The 13,943-nt window shown below is 43.1% G+C and overlaps 1 pseudogene; it reads left to right on the forward strand.

Moving 5' to 3' along the window:
• The first annotated feature begins 482 nt into the window (after positions 1 to 482).
• The window catches only part of LOC116893534, a 94,683-nt pseudogene continuing 81,222 nt past the window's right edge, over positions 483 to 13,943 (forward strand).

The following is a 13,943-nucleotide window of genomic DNA, read 5'->3' on the forward strand; positions in this document are numbered from 1 at the left end:
TGTAACACTATTTGTAATAGTGAAAAAACAAACAGCACTTAAGTGTTCAGTGATTGCAGACAGGGTTGCACTGGGCAACTGCAGGCATTAGTATCAGAGAAAGCGTGAGTGAGTGGCCCTAATATATTTAACTTTGAATATTATCACATAAATGCTTTACTGTGCTTTGAAGAAAGACACATTTAAATATGAAGAAGAAGATGGAAAGACATGAGCAAAGACCAAGAGCAGAATTTCCACTATTTGGGTATCTGGCAAAATCTTAAGCTAAGAACAGTTCTGTTCAATTAAAATAGAAGGTCATTACCATGATTTGATTATGATGTAATCATATACATAATAAGGCATCTCATTGTGAAGCATAAACGATTCAATCAGCAAAGCACTTGCTTTGCAATTATGAGGACCTGGATTTTATCTTTGGAATCCAGGTTAAAAATGGTGGCTATGGCCTTTCTGCTCTTTGACGCTGCTGAGGAAGCATGGCCGAAGGCTCTCATCACCCTGCCGTCCTGTCTAAGTCAGAGTCCCCCAAGGACCCGGAACAGCTGCGGAAGCTCTTCATTGGAGGGCTGAGCTTCGAAACAACCGACCAGAGTCTGAGGAGCCATTTTGAGCAATGGGAAACATTCACTGTGGGGTAATGAGCGATCCAAACACCAAGTCTTTGGGTTTGTCACATACGCCACTGTGGAGGAAGTGGATGCTGCCACGAATGCAAGACCACAGAAGGTGGGTGGAAGAGTTGTAGAACCTAAGAGAGCTGTGTCAGGGAAGATTCTCACAGACCAGGTGCCCACTTAGCTGTGAAGAAGATCTTTGTTGGTATTAAAGAAGACACTGAAGAACATCACCTACGAGATTATTTTGAGCAGTATGGGAAAATCGAAGTAATTGAAATTATGACTGACAGAGGCAGTAAAAAAAAAGAGGGGCTTTGCTCTTGTCACTTTTGATGACCATGACTCCGTGGATAAGATTGTTATTCAGAAATACCACACTGTGAATGGCCACAACTGTGAAGTAAGAAAGGCTCTGTGGAAGCAAGAGATGACTAGTGCTTCATCCAGCCAGAGAGGTTAAAGTGGTTCCAGTGGTGGTGGTCGTGGAGGTGATATTGGTGGCAATGACAATTTTGGTCGAGAAGGAAACTTCAGCAGTTGTGGTGGCTTTGGTGGCAGCTTCAGTGGTGGTCTATATCGTGGCAGTGGGGATGGCTGTGATGGATTTGGCAATGATGGTGGTTATGGAGGAGGCGGCCCTGGTTACTCTGGAGGAAGCAGAGGCTATGGAAGTGGTGGACAGGGTTATGGAAACCAGGCAGTGGCTATGGCAGTAGTGGCAGCTATGACACAATGGAGGAGGCAGAGTTGACTTTGGCGGTGATAATGGAAGCAATTTTGGAGGTGTCAGAAGCTACAGTGATTTTGGCAATTACAACAACCAGTCTTCAAATTTTGGACGCATGAAAGGAGGACACTTTGGAGGCAGGAGATCTGGCTCTTACGGTGGCAGAGGCCAGTACTGTTGCTAAACCACAAAACGAAAGAGGCTTTGGAGGTTCCAGCAGCAGCAGCAGCAGCAGCAGCAGCAGCAGCAGCAGCAGCAGCAGCAGCAGCAACAGCAGCAACAGCAGCAGCAATGGCAGTGGCAGGAGGTTCTAATTACAGCCAGGAAACAAAGCTTAGCAGGAGAGGAGAGCCAGAGAAGTGACAGGGAAGCTACCGGTTACAGCAGATTTGTGAACTCAGCCAAGCACAGTGCTGGCAGGGCCTAGCTGCTACAAAGAAGACATGTTTTAGACAATACTCATGTGTGTGGGCAAAACCTCCAGGACTGTATCTGTGACTGTATAACAGGTTATTTCAGTTTTGTTCTGTGGAAAGTGTAAAGCATTCCATGAAGGGTTTTACTGTAGACCTTTGTCACCCATGCTGTTGATTGCTAAATGTAAAAGTCTGATCATGACGCTGAATAAATGTCTTTTTTTTTTTAATGTGTTGTGTAAAGTTAGTCTACTCTGAAGCCATCTTGGTAAACTTCCCCAACAGTGTGAAGTTAGAATTCCTTCAGGGTGGTGCCAAATTCCATTTGGAATTTATTTTTAGTTGCTTGGGTGGAGAAGCCATTGTCTTCAAAAACCTTGGTGATGCTAAACTGCCAGTTACTGTTGTAACTTAATGAGTTTCACCATTGAAAGGGTCATCCAAGCAAGATCACAAATTGGTTATACAATGGTTGTTGGCATATCCTATGCAATATCAAAATTGAATAATGGTATCAGATAAAATAACAGATGGGAATGAAGCTTGTGTATCATCCATTATCATGTATACTCAATCAAAGATTTAATTCTCTTTAAAAAAAAATGGTGGGTATGGATGCTGGGCCATTAGGAACAGGCAGGTCCCTCAGACTTTCTGGTAAACAGCCTCACCTACTTCCCAAGTTCTAGGCCAGTGAGGGACCCAGTCTCAAAAAAAAAGCATGAGGCATCTGAAGAAAAACTGAATTTGTCCTCTGATCTCTACTGTTGGTGCAGCTACAGGTATGGATACCTACTTGCACATGTACACATGCATGTATGGACACATACACATACCACATAGTACCCCATGGGCTTGATAATTGCCATGTCAATTCAAAATAAATAAAAGAAGAGAGAAGAAACCCTTGTAAGAAGAGAAGGATTCACTTTTCCTTTTGATTTTTCATTCTGTAATTTCTAACTTTGCTTAAATATTTCTTACTGGCTTACCTATAAATTTGAGAAGCAGTCACAACTGTGGTGCTCTGGGTGCAACTTGAGATTAGTATTTTTATTAAAATAAATCCGCACTCCATTTAGATACTTTAAAAGAGAATTAATATCCTGCAAATTTTTCTCATTGTATTTACTAGTAGATTGGTTTAAATATTGTGTTATACATCTGTTAATTGCTGAGGTAACCCCCAAATTCTCTCTCCACTTCTCTCCCAAGACTGTTTTGTGTGCACCAGTGTTATTCAAGGCACAAATGTCTCTCTTTAGCCCTGAAAGCTGAGTCTACACCAGACAGTCTGACCATCAAAATGCAGCTTTATCCCTGCCAAGTTGGACCAGAAGCCTTTGTAGCTTCCATTCTCACTCATGGGCATATCATGGTAAGTAGAGCCTAGATTGATGGCACTCTAGGTTAACACTTTGTGATTACTGATGTTCCATCTAAAGGTCGTGTTTAAGGAATAGATAAACATTCAAAGACAAAGGCCTGCTCATACAGATCTCCAAGAGCAGTGGGGGAGTTAGTCACTGGAGTTTACTTGCAGATCTGAGCCAGCCCCTCCTTTTGAGGCCTCAGAGGAGGGTCACTGGAGCAGTTCTATGCTGAGTCGTGGCCCCAAACACTGTAGCCTCAGAATCTCAGAATATTATTGTATTGCAGAAGGGTCTTTGCAAAAGCAATTCCGGTAAAATTGGGCCTTTTGTCTGAGTATGAGTCCAGTGTGATTGGTGAGCTTACAGGAAGTGAGATTAAGCCGTAAATGGCAGAGAAGACCACACAGACACAATGAGAATACAGTTGGTCATGCACAAGATTAGGCATAAATTTCTTGCAAGCTACTTTTAATAAGGGGTCAATCTCTCCTCCTGCTTACCACCCAGCAGAGGTAGTGGAAGAGAAAAATTATTAAGATGTGGGGGAAGTGGACCTGTTCAGCAATAGTTCTTTGGGGACAAACTTGATCTTCTTTGGCAGAAGTTCAGTCCCATAGCAATCACCAAATATGATTCAGCAGCAGGCAGTCCTTTCAGCATGCAGACACCAGGCAGCTATAGTTCATTCCTGAGAAACTGCCAAGCTCAAAAACCAGCCTAAAGTGAGACCACAGAGTTCCTGCTGCAGGAACCTCATGAGCAGGAACCTCATGAGCAGGAACCTCATGAGCAGCTCTTGGGAGAGTCTCTCTCGATGGCAGCATTACCACAAGTTGAGCTCAACAGTGCTATGTACAGTGAACCAATATATGCCTGTCTTTAGTGAAGAATAGTGAGGCAGACTAAACCAAGGTTCAGTGCTCATCTCCCACTGTCTGTGGGGTCATATTTATGCTCCGTTATCAAGAGTCCTTTCATGTGTTTGTTATAGCCAAACAATCTTTCACCTGTGTCTGCTTCAGGAAAACAGCCTTTCATGGGTTTGCTTTAGCAAGACATCCTTTCACCTGTGTGCCCCAGCAAAACATTTGCCATAACTTGACTTTTCAGAGAAACTAGAATTTTCAAACAAGGAAGCAAAGCCTGGGAGAAATGGCCCTACCACCCCCTTTCTCCCACCCTGTAGCCTCAGAGCTGAGAGAGTCCATGCTGCTTAGACCAACAGACTTTGGAGTTTGGTTCCAGGAGCTTTAGCAAGCTACTCTAGGATCTTTGTAAACACGTTTGACTCAGTCCTTCTCTGTTCTCTGTTCACAGCATTTCTGGCTGTGCCTGCTACTGAGAACCTATCTATTTTTGTCTTAGTTACAAGAGCAGACATGGCCTCTTTGTCCCTCCCATCGGTCTCCATTCTTCCTTTATAGCATTCCTATTCTAAGCAGACACCTGGGCTTTCCATCCACACACAAGCACTGTGCTGAACATTATCACTTCCAGGCTACCCTGACAAGAAGCAATCTGGGGAAGGGGGAGAGCTATTTTAACACTGAGATTCATGATGGGGAAGGTATAGCAGCTGGGGCTCTGGCTGTTGTGGAGGAAGCTTATCTCACAGCTTGTTACATTTCCACAAATCAGGAAGCAAAGACAGATAGGAAATGGGGTCGGGCTCTAAACACCCCCAGAGATGGGACTTCCTCCAGCTAGGCTCCACATCCCAAAGTCTCCACAACTCCTAAAACAGAACTACCATCTGGGAACCATGTGCCAAGACACGAGTATGTGGGAGACACTTTACATCTGAGCCACAGCACCTGGCATCTGGGGTCTGCTATTTGAACATCTACAACTCAGGTTTCTGTTTCTCTCAGATCCATGCTGTGCCAACACTGGACCTCAGATCCATACTGTCTGGTGATTGTAACTACATTGGGATAATTCTCATGAATGTGACAGAACAAAGTTGGGGCCTTAAAACAGCCATTGAAATAAAATCCTGGAGCTTCGTACTGCCTACCTCATATCTTATAAGTTGACTCTGTTGACTGGTCAGAATGAAAGAGAACAAGACAAGAGCCATTGCTATACTTGTGCCTCAACAACCTGCCAGAGGCACAGCCCTGCACTGGAGAGACAGGAAACAGAGCCCAACTGAGTTTATGTGACACACAGCGCAACCCATTGCTCTCTTCGCTCATGAAGAGTTTTTAGAACACGCAAAAATATATACACTCCAAACTTGAAGCCTTTGATATGTACATGTGTTAGCAAAATCCTCCAGGACTTACTGAGGACAGGACCACAAAGACTGTGTGGGAATTCACTCCATAAATCTGGTGTGGTAAGTCAGACAGCCCTCTTTGCTGTCTGATTCTAAGCTCACACCTTTCTTTTGCTGGGAGGCAGCCAGCACGCCTTTGTTCTTGTTTAAGCACTTTCTTCCCACGGTGTTGTTTTTCCTCTATGATTTTCTGTAAACACACCCCAGTTTCTATGCACATCCATCCCACGACACTGTGCCTGCCTCCTCTGGGGAGTTACCTGTCATCCTGAGACATCACTGCTGTCATTTCCTGTTTTGCATCTGACCCAGCTAAGGCGTTAAATATGGTGAGGGTACTCGGTGGCTCCATACTGAAACACCAGGTGGGATGGGAATGAGGCTTTCTTGGCATGCTGGATGTAGACAGAAGAAAGATCACTGCGTCCTTGGGAACAGAAATAATCATTCACTATGTTCCACCATCCACAGCCAGGCCATTGCAGCACTGCAGATCAGGAGCTGAAGGCAAACACTGGGGGATTAGCATAAACTGACTGAGCTTCCCTACACTGTCTGTAGTTTGCAATGGCACTCATGGAGGGGGCATCATAAAAACAAACAAACAAAAATCGCTGTTACTGGATGTTCTTTTATCAGCCTCTAATTATTACCCGAACTGCTTCCTGTCTTTCTAATGACATCCATCAGAGACAGCTACTAATTCATTCTCCTTGGCTCTCTCATCCCCTGGAGGGGCATGTCTCTGGGACCGGGAGCTTGTCCTACCTGCCTACTATTTTCCATAGGCCTGAACAGTCAAACCATGCCATCAGCAGTTCCAGCAGTTGCTGAGTCTAAACTGTGATGTCGGTAAAAATCACATGTGATGGCGTCAGCTCTCAGAGAATCAGCAAAAGGAGAAGAAACAAAACTCAGCGACCCTACAGAGGACTGAGGATCCACATGCTTCAAATACCTCAACAGTCGCACCAGATAGGAGAGGTTCTAGTGTTAATGCACCAAAAAAGAGAGAAGATTACAGTTGGCCACATTGCACATCTGCCTGGAAGGTGTGGCTTTGAACGTTCCCATCGTAAAGAAACTAGGTGTGTGAAATAAAGGACAATGTGGACTACCCTGAGCTGATATTCATGGACACACATTTTATAAATGCAGCCTCAGAGAGGCACTCATGACCCTCAATCACAGTGAAAAATGTTGAAGATTTAACTCCTTTCTTGAAATTTGTTCTCCGTATGGGAACTCTGGTCTCATTAACTACAAACCACATGACAGAATCTGCAAGAAACCTAACAGCCTAGCATCACAGCCGGTCATCTGTGGGAAAGTGCTAGCACTATGCAGAGAAAACATCATCCGGTTTTAACCAGTGCGGTATTAAAGGTAGGTTGAAACGCACAGGCTATCAGAATATCTCCTTAATTTGTAAGCTGAGAAACCAAACCGTTTCTCCACATCCAAGTCTGTCCCGCTACTCCAAAGCCCTTGGTTTCAGCAGATCATCCTGTCAGTTACGTCCAGGGAGCCAGTCTCCTGTGGCTCATGGTGTGGTTTTAAGGAGCCAGTGTTCGGGGAAACGGAAGTTTCATTTGGGGTCATGCTAAAAGCTATTTTACTCTCTAAATAGAATGGAGAAATTATCTAAACAAATTATTCCTAAAAAAAATTGGAAAGGATTTTTTCTCTTGAAAGACCATATTTTTCTCTATCCCCTAAACCAAACTGTGTGTGTGCGCGCACACATGCATGTAACAAAATAACGGGCATTATCATAGCATTTTTACATGCACACAATGTCCTTGCAGCAAATTAATTTCCATTGCCCTCTTTTTGTTCTCCAGAACTGTGGTTTTCACTCAGAACATGTGATTGCCTCTCTGGAACTTGAAACTGGATTTGTTGAATGAAGTAAATTAGTAATAAGTTAAATTACTTAAGCAAAGCATTGCTGTTAAGTTCCTGAGGTAACCTTCTCTTTCTGGCTTCTCGGGTTATCATTATTTCTTTTACAAATACCTAATAAAGTTAACCTGTCCTATGACATTGGCTGTGCCTGCATCTTTCAGTCCTACTAGGACAGGTGTCACCATGGTGGTCCCTTCCTGTGGGCTCTCAGAATTCAATCTAAGCTCATCTGTATGGTTAGAATTTAGTGCATGTACCCTCTCCTGACATGGTGACTTATCAAAAATCCAATACTGGGAGGCCAAATGTATCTCAGAAAACTATATAAGAACTGTGCCCCTATTCTCTTTGTTTTGTTTTGTTTTGTTTTTTAGAGGAATAAACATCTGCAGGGCATAACATTTAAATCAGAGGCTCACTGATGGGCACAGAAGGGACATACAAAGCAATCGCCATGTGATGAATCGCTTCCGGGAGGCTATGTCAGGCTGGGCAATGTACTGGTGAATGTACTGGAGCTCTCTGAGCTGTCAATCACCCCTTCATGACTCTTGACCTTTCCTCCTTAGCACCTTCATAGCACATCAGGAAAGGCTGCTCACAGAGCAGTTTTAACTGCATTAGCTCACTCTAAGTAGGAGAAGTCCCAGTAACTAAGAGTCATTTCCATAGTTTGAGACATTAAGAGCTAACCTTTATGTCAATTTCTGTGTGTCTGTCCTGAAAATGGAACTCATCAAATTAACTGGAATATTTTAATTGGTCCAAATATTTATCTTCTTCTCACACACAGTCTATAATCTACTGTATATATTTTCCTACATTAAATAAATTTATTCAGTATATATAACTTAAGGTTAAGGTAATTTTTCATGTGTTAGTGCACAGTTAAATTAGAAAATAGAAATAAAACTATTTTAAACCATCCTTAGTAGTCATGTTAATAGAACCAATCAGATGCTTCATCTAAGGGGGAAAAAATTACAAAATCAATTAAAACTGCTAACCATGCTTAACACTAATCAAGGGAGAAAGCTTTTCAATCAATATATTTCAAGTATTAAGTAATATGAATTACAAGGAGCAATTGGGCTTCTACTCACAGAGATTAAAAGGAACACATAGATCAATGTTCCAGAAAGAATCACTAAAGTCCTGGATCAAACACCAGGTGACAAGTCAGCATAGACAGAGGAAATTCTACATGGTGGCCCTCCAGACAGGAGCTGTAAGAAGTTAATGACCGCTGTGAGGAAGGATCTGTTTCTCCAGGGTGAGATCCCACATGTGATGTCCAATCCCAAGAGGCTAAGACCAAGGCACATGTGCGTAAGGGAATGATAAATGGATTCAGTAGGTGTACATATATGTGTGCACATATGTATGTGCACATATGTGTGTGCATGTGTCTACAATAGTAATTAAAAAGTCGATAGTGGGTTTTGTAAGGGATACATGGAAGGAGTTTGACACAAAGAGGGGGCAGAGTGATATAGATGCAGCTCATATGTGAAGTTCTAGAAACAATTTTAAAAAATCAGAGCACCATCTTCGAAGACCTATGAGAGCTGATTAGAAACTGAGACTGCAAAGTCCACATAGCAACTTGCGACATTTTACATCTGCTGTCACCTGAAACTCTACCAGTGATGGACCTGGAGCATGAGGCAGAAGACAGGGTCACAGGTTCAACAGGAGCTCCTGCTGGAGAAAAGAAACACGGACGTATCCTCCATCCTCGAGACAGGAGAAACAGGAAGGGAGATCAGTGCAGACAGCTCCTTGTGAACTACGAGAGGCAGAGATCTGAGATCCTGGGTGGGTTTCATCCCGGAGACATTTTTAGACATTGTATGTAGCTTTGAGGGTGAGCACCCCAAACAGAACAATACTTGGAAGCTTGTGCAGATATGCATCGGGATGGAACAGGCTGGGAGAGAATGTCCACAGCACCCGGATTCCCCAAAGGGACCGGTGCAGGATGATACCTAGCCTTAGGCCTGCAACCCAAATGGACAAAGACTCATGGTCATTTCAACTGCGACCTGGTCCTCACTTCTCTGTCTGTCACCAGTCCCCACAACACAGCCTGCTGTGGAAACGGTCCCCTCCCTGGGAGAAGCAGCAGCCTGACAGCTGAACGGAGCACCCAGCAATGAGGTACAAGTGAGGCAAGGGAGATCCTAGTCCCGAGCATGAGAAACAGGTGTGCAAAGTACCAGACAGTGCAGCTCTTCAAAAAGGATCCAAAATGGATTTGGGTACACCAATGAAAAACAGGGAAATGTATAAGACATAACTAAACTAGCAAAATAATTTTACTTTGTAAAAAAAATCAAATTGATGTCTCTGTCTCGGAACTGAAAAAATATACTAACGAAATCATGATACTCAGCCTGAAGAGGAGGCAAGACACATGGAGAGAGGGATCTGTAGGGTGGAAAGTACTAAGCCAAAGCCCAGCTGTGAAGGAAAAGAGTTGGGAGTGTTAAGGGAAAATGTACCAGAGACGTTGATGTCATGCTGTAAAGCTTGAACACAAGAGCAGTGTTTGTTCCAGGGGAAGACAGTCAAGAGAAGACACAGAAGAAAGCAGCGGGAATACAGAGCAACATGCCCGACAGACCACAGCCAGGCAGCTATTTGAAAAGGAAGAAACCAGAGTTCTCAAAGCAGCCACGCTGGGAGAAGACTGTGGCTCTTTCCCTCCTCACTTTCAAATGAGCAACATGAAGTCTGATACTGACTTTTAAGTGAGATAAGTGGGAGACAGAAGATAGTGAGTGACAGTTTTAAAGAATAGATGCTGAAGAAAATTCTATGCCCAGCATAGTGGATCTAAAATGACAGCCAAAGTGAATGTTGTCAGAGAGAGTTGTGTGTGTGTGTGTGTGTGTGTGTGTGTGTGTGTAAATGTTGTCAGAGAGAGAGAATGTTGTCAAAAAGAGAGTTTGTGTGTGTGAGAGAGAATGTTGTCAGAGAGAGAGAGAGAGAGAGAGAGTGTGTGAGTGTGTTTGTTACTGGAAGTCAGAGTCAATCTCAGATGTGATACTTCACATGTCATCCACATGTTATATTAAGGCATGGTGTCTGTCCTGCCTGGAACTGTCCAAGTAGGCTGACTGGCTAGCTGTCCAGAGAGTGCCAGGGGGTTGCTGCCTTGACCCCCACCCCGGGGCTGGGGTTATCAGCACCCTCTCAACAGCAGGCTTTTCCCAGGGGTGCTGAGGTTCACGCTTAGGTCCTCTTCCTGCACAGAAAGAAATGGTGAAGAGTAGTGTCAAAGAGGATGTGGTCCTAGGCACACACAGCAGGCAGAGTGGTTAAAGCAGGATTCCAGGGAGGGTGCGCAGTAAATCTAAGTTAAAATCAAACAAAGATTTACAAACTTCCCTGCAAAGCACCAGATACTCTAGCTTTCAGGCAGCATACCCTGTGCCTCAGCTACTCTGTTCCCACTGTGGTGTGAAAGGAGACAGACTTTGTATAAAATATTAGGCCTGGCTGAGTTCTAACAAAGTGTTATTTACAATAGACAGCAGGCTGGATTTCACTCAAGACCTGTTATTCACAGATCTGGACATAAAACAACATTAATATGATGTAGGGACTAAATCTCCGTCTGTATGGATATGGATAGAAAGAGATCCAGGTATCTCTATATATGTTTGGACAGAATTATAAAGACACACATTTCTATATATCTTTATGTTTATATTTTACAGACTGTACATCTATGCAAGAACACATAATTATACATAAAATATATAATTCTACCTCCTTCTAAGTAACTTGGAACTATGACACCCACAAAATAGGAGTGGGGGGCTGCTGAGCTTAAAGTCTCCAGGGATGCCACAGTGGAGTCGGCTAACGTATGCCCTCCATATGCAGGCTCACTTCAGTGAGGTCAAGAAGCCTCTCCTGTGTACTCACGTCTGCCACTCACAGCAAAAGGTGAGAGAGGTCTGTGCTGGAGAATGACTTATTTCCCTTGCTTGCAATTGCTTTCCTATGCGCAATGAGTTAATGCGATGAACACTTCTGCCTTTTAAACATAAACACTTCCAGGATTAGCCACTAAAAAGTTAGGGCAGAGATACTTTTCCTCACTTGGCATCTTAAAGAAACAAATACCTGCATAAGATTATCTAAGTCACATGCACAGTCATACACACACACACTCACACACATACATGCATAAACTCATATGCATGCATACACACATACATGAATACACTCACACACACATTCACTACACACATAAATACACTAACATACAAACATGCATGCACACATTACACAACACAGATATACACACACATATACACATAAACACACACTCACACACATACATATGCATACATATCTACACATTTGCACACATATATGCATAAAAAAGACATACAAATATACCACATGTGAAAGCAAATATACAAGCATGCACACCACCCACATATATACACAAAGTCACACAAACACACCATACACAATGTACAACATGTATACATGCATATCTATGTACATGTACATACATTTTACAAATACATGCACAAACATACCACATACACAAACTACACAAACACATACATACCCCACATGCATACACACAGACGCATACACACTCACACACATGTACCACACAGATACATACACACTGCACACACTCAGGAGGAACTGCAAGCAAAGCCAGGCAATTTCCCTGCCCTATGACCCAGTGGGATGACATCCCAATGCATTGTGCAGTTTTGCTGCCAAGACCATCTGGGTGGTGGCTGAAGCAGGAGAAGAATCGCATACCTGGCTGTAGACCGACATTTAACGCAGCTTGAATGTCAGCTCTCTCTACAGTCTAAATTCGGGAAAAGCATCTGCTGCTCTTTTCCTTCCTCACACGCCATTTGAAGAGACAAGAACCTTAAGATGCTCCATGGGCCAGCAGGGAAGAGGCCATCATTACCAGACGAGATGCCTATGTGTGGGTTGCTCAGAACGTGGGACCACACAGGATTCAAAGTGCATTAAAAAGAAAATAGTCTAGTGAAATGAGTTACGACTTATTCTAGATTCTTCCACATCTGATCAATACTAGTGTGAATATGATCAATGAGCTCTAGTAAGCAATGATCATTAGTTATTCCCCTTTCTACTGCCCAGGCCCTACTATGATAAACTCTTGAGTCAGACAGGTACCCAGCTTCAATTGCATCTTATAGTATCACCAACCGTAAGTCCATCAGATTGTCAGAAAAAAACACCAACCGTAAGTCCATCAGATTGTTAGAAAAAACAATACAAAGTTTGACTGAACACAAGGAAAGGCCTCTTTCTCCCTCTAGGAAAATGAATACACTCATAAACTAGGCTTTCAAAAGTGACTAAAACAAAATAAAAATAAAAGCATGCATTCATTTTCTGGATAGATCTGTTAGCCACTCAAATATAAGGTATTTTGGTATGGGAAAGAACCTTACAAATGATAAAATTGGACTTTGTTATAAATGTGCTTGGATCATTGTGTTAATGTTATAGAATTAACTCCAGTTTAGTGTCCAGAAGTCCAGGAGTCAGTCAGCATTCACAGTGCAGTGTTTCATGCCCAGTAATTAAATCATTTGTTCACTGCTGGTCACGCAGTGGGAAAGCTGGTAACTCTTCCTCTAACCTTTGTAGACACACCTTTTCATCTCTCTATTTAACAACTCACCGTTAACCAATGGGAGGCCTATTTATCCAGGCTTTTATCCTGACTCCTTTGCCCCATGAAAAGAAAAGAATATCTTTAACATTTCCAACAGTCTAATCTTTAACAGAAGCAACTTCCAATGACCAGGCAAACTTTGTATTAAGCTAGTCCGGCCTCACGTGTGCTGAGGCACAGTGGCTCACTGTAACTGACCAACTCCTCTCTCCTCTCCCTTATCCTGATCACTGCTTAGCTCAACAGATGACCACACACAGCTGGTATGGTTGTCCTCTTCTCCCTGCAGAGCCAATGACCTTATTCTTCATACAAATCACATGATCATCTTCGCCCTGCAGAGCCTATGTCTGTCATACCCCTGAAGAACTTGCATGGGATCTTCTCCCTGTGTTTGATTCCCCACTGGTACCACCACAAACAGTACATCTGTTAGCAAAGGCTATAGACTATGCGCTTGCATTTCAGAGTTTCACCTCTTGGTTTCTAAGGCTTTTTCTGCTTTACCTCAGTCATACATCCCCATGGTTACCAAAAGTTTTCCATGTGTTTAACGGAGCTTAGGGTGGCACACGTGTGGCTTCTGCCTCTTGTCCTCACAGGGATCCCCATGGCATTTCTTTCTCCACCTCCACAGCAAATGAATCTATTATTCATGCCTTTACTCTTTCTTGCCTCACTCCACCCTCCTAAGTCATGCCTTGATCTCATTCTTCCATGTTCCTTATGTGTACATAATGTCTTATGTGTTCCTTATGTCTACATATGTGTATGCGTATGTAGACATATGCATGCCTTATACATATTGCCAACCCTATGGTTTCCTATGTTCCTCAGGTTCATTGGTGCTGCCAACATACGAGAAGTCAACATGACAGGACAGAATAATCCCACTCCAGCTCCTGGGCTTCCTG

The sequence above is a fragment of the Rattus rattus genome, chromosome 2 (assembly GCF_011064425.1).
Source record: "Rattus rattus isolate New Zealand chromosome 2, Rrattus_CSIRO_v1, whole genome shotgun sequence".
NCBI lineage: Eukaryota > Metazoa > Chordata > Mammalia > Rodentia > Muridae > Rattus > Rattus rattus.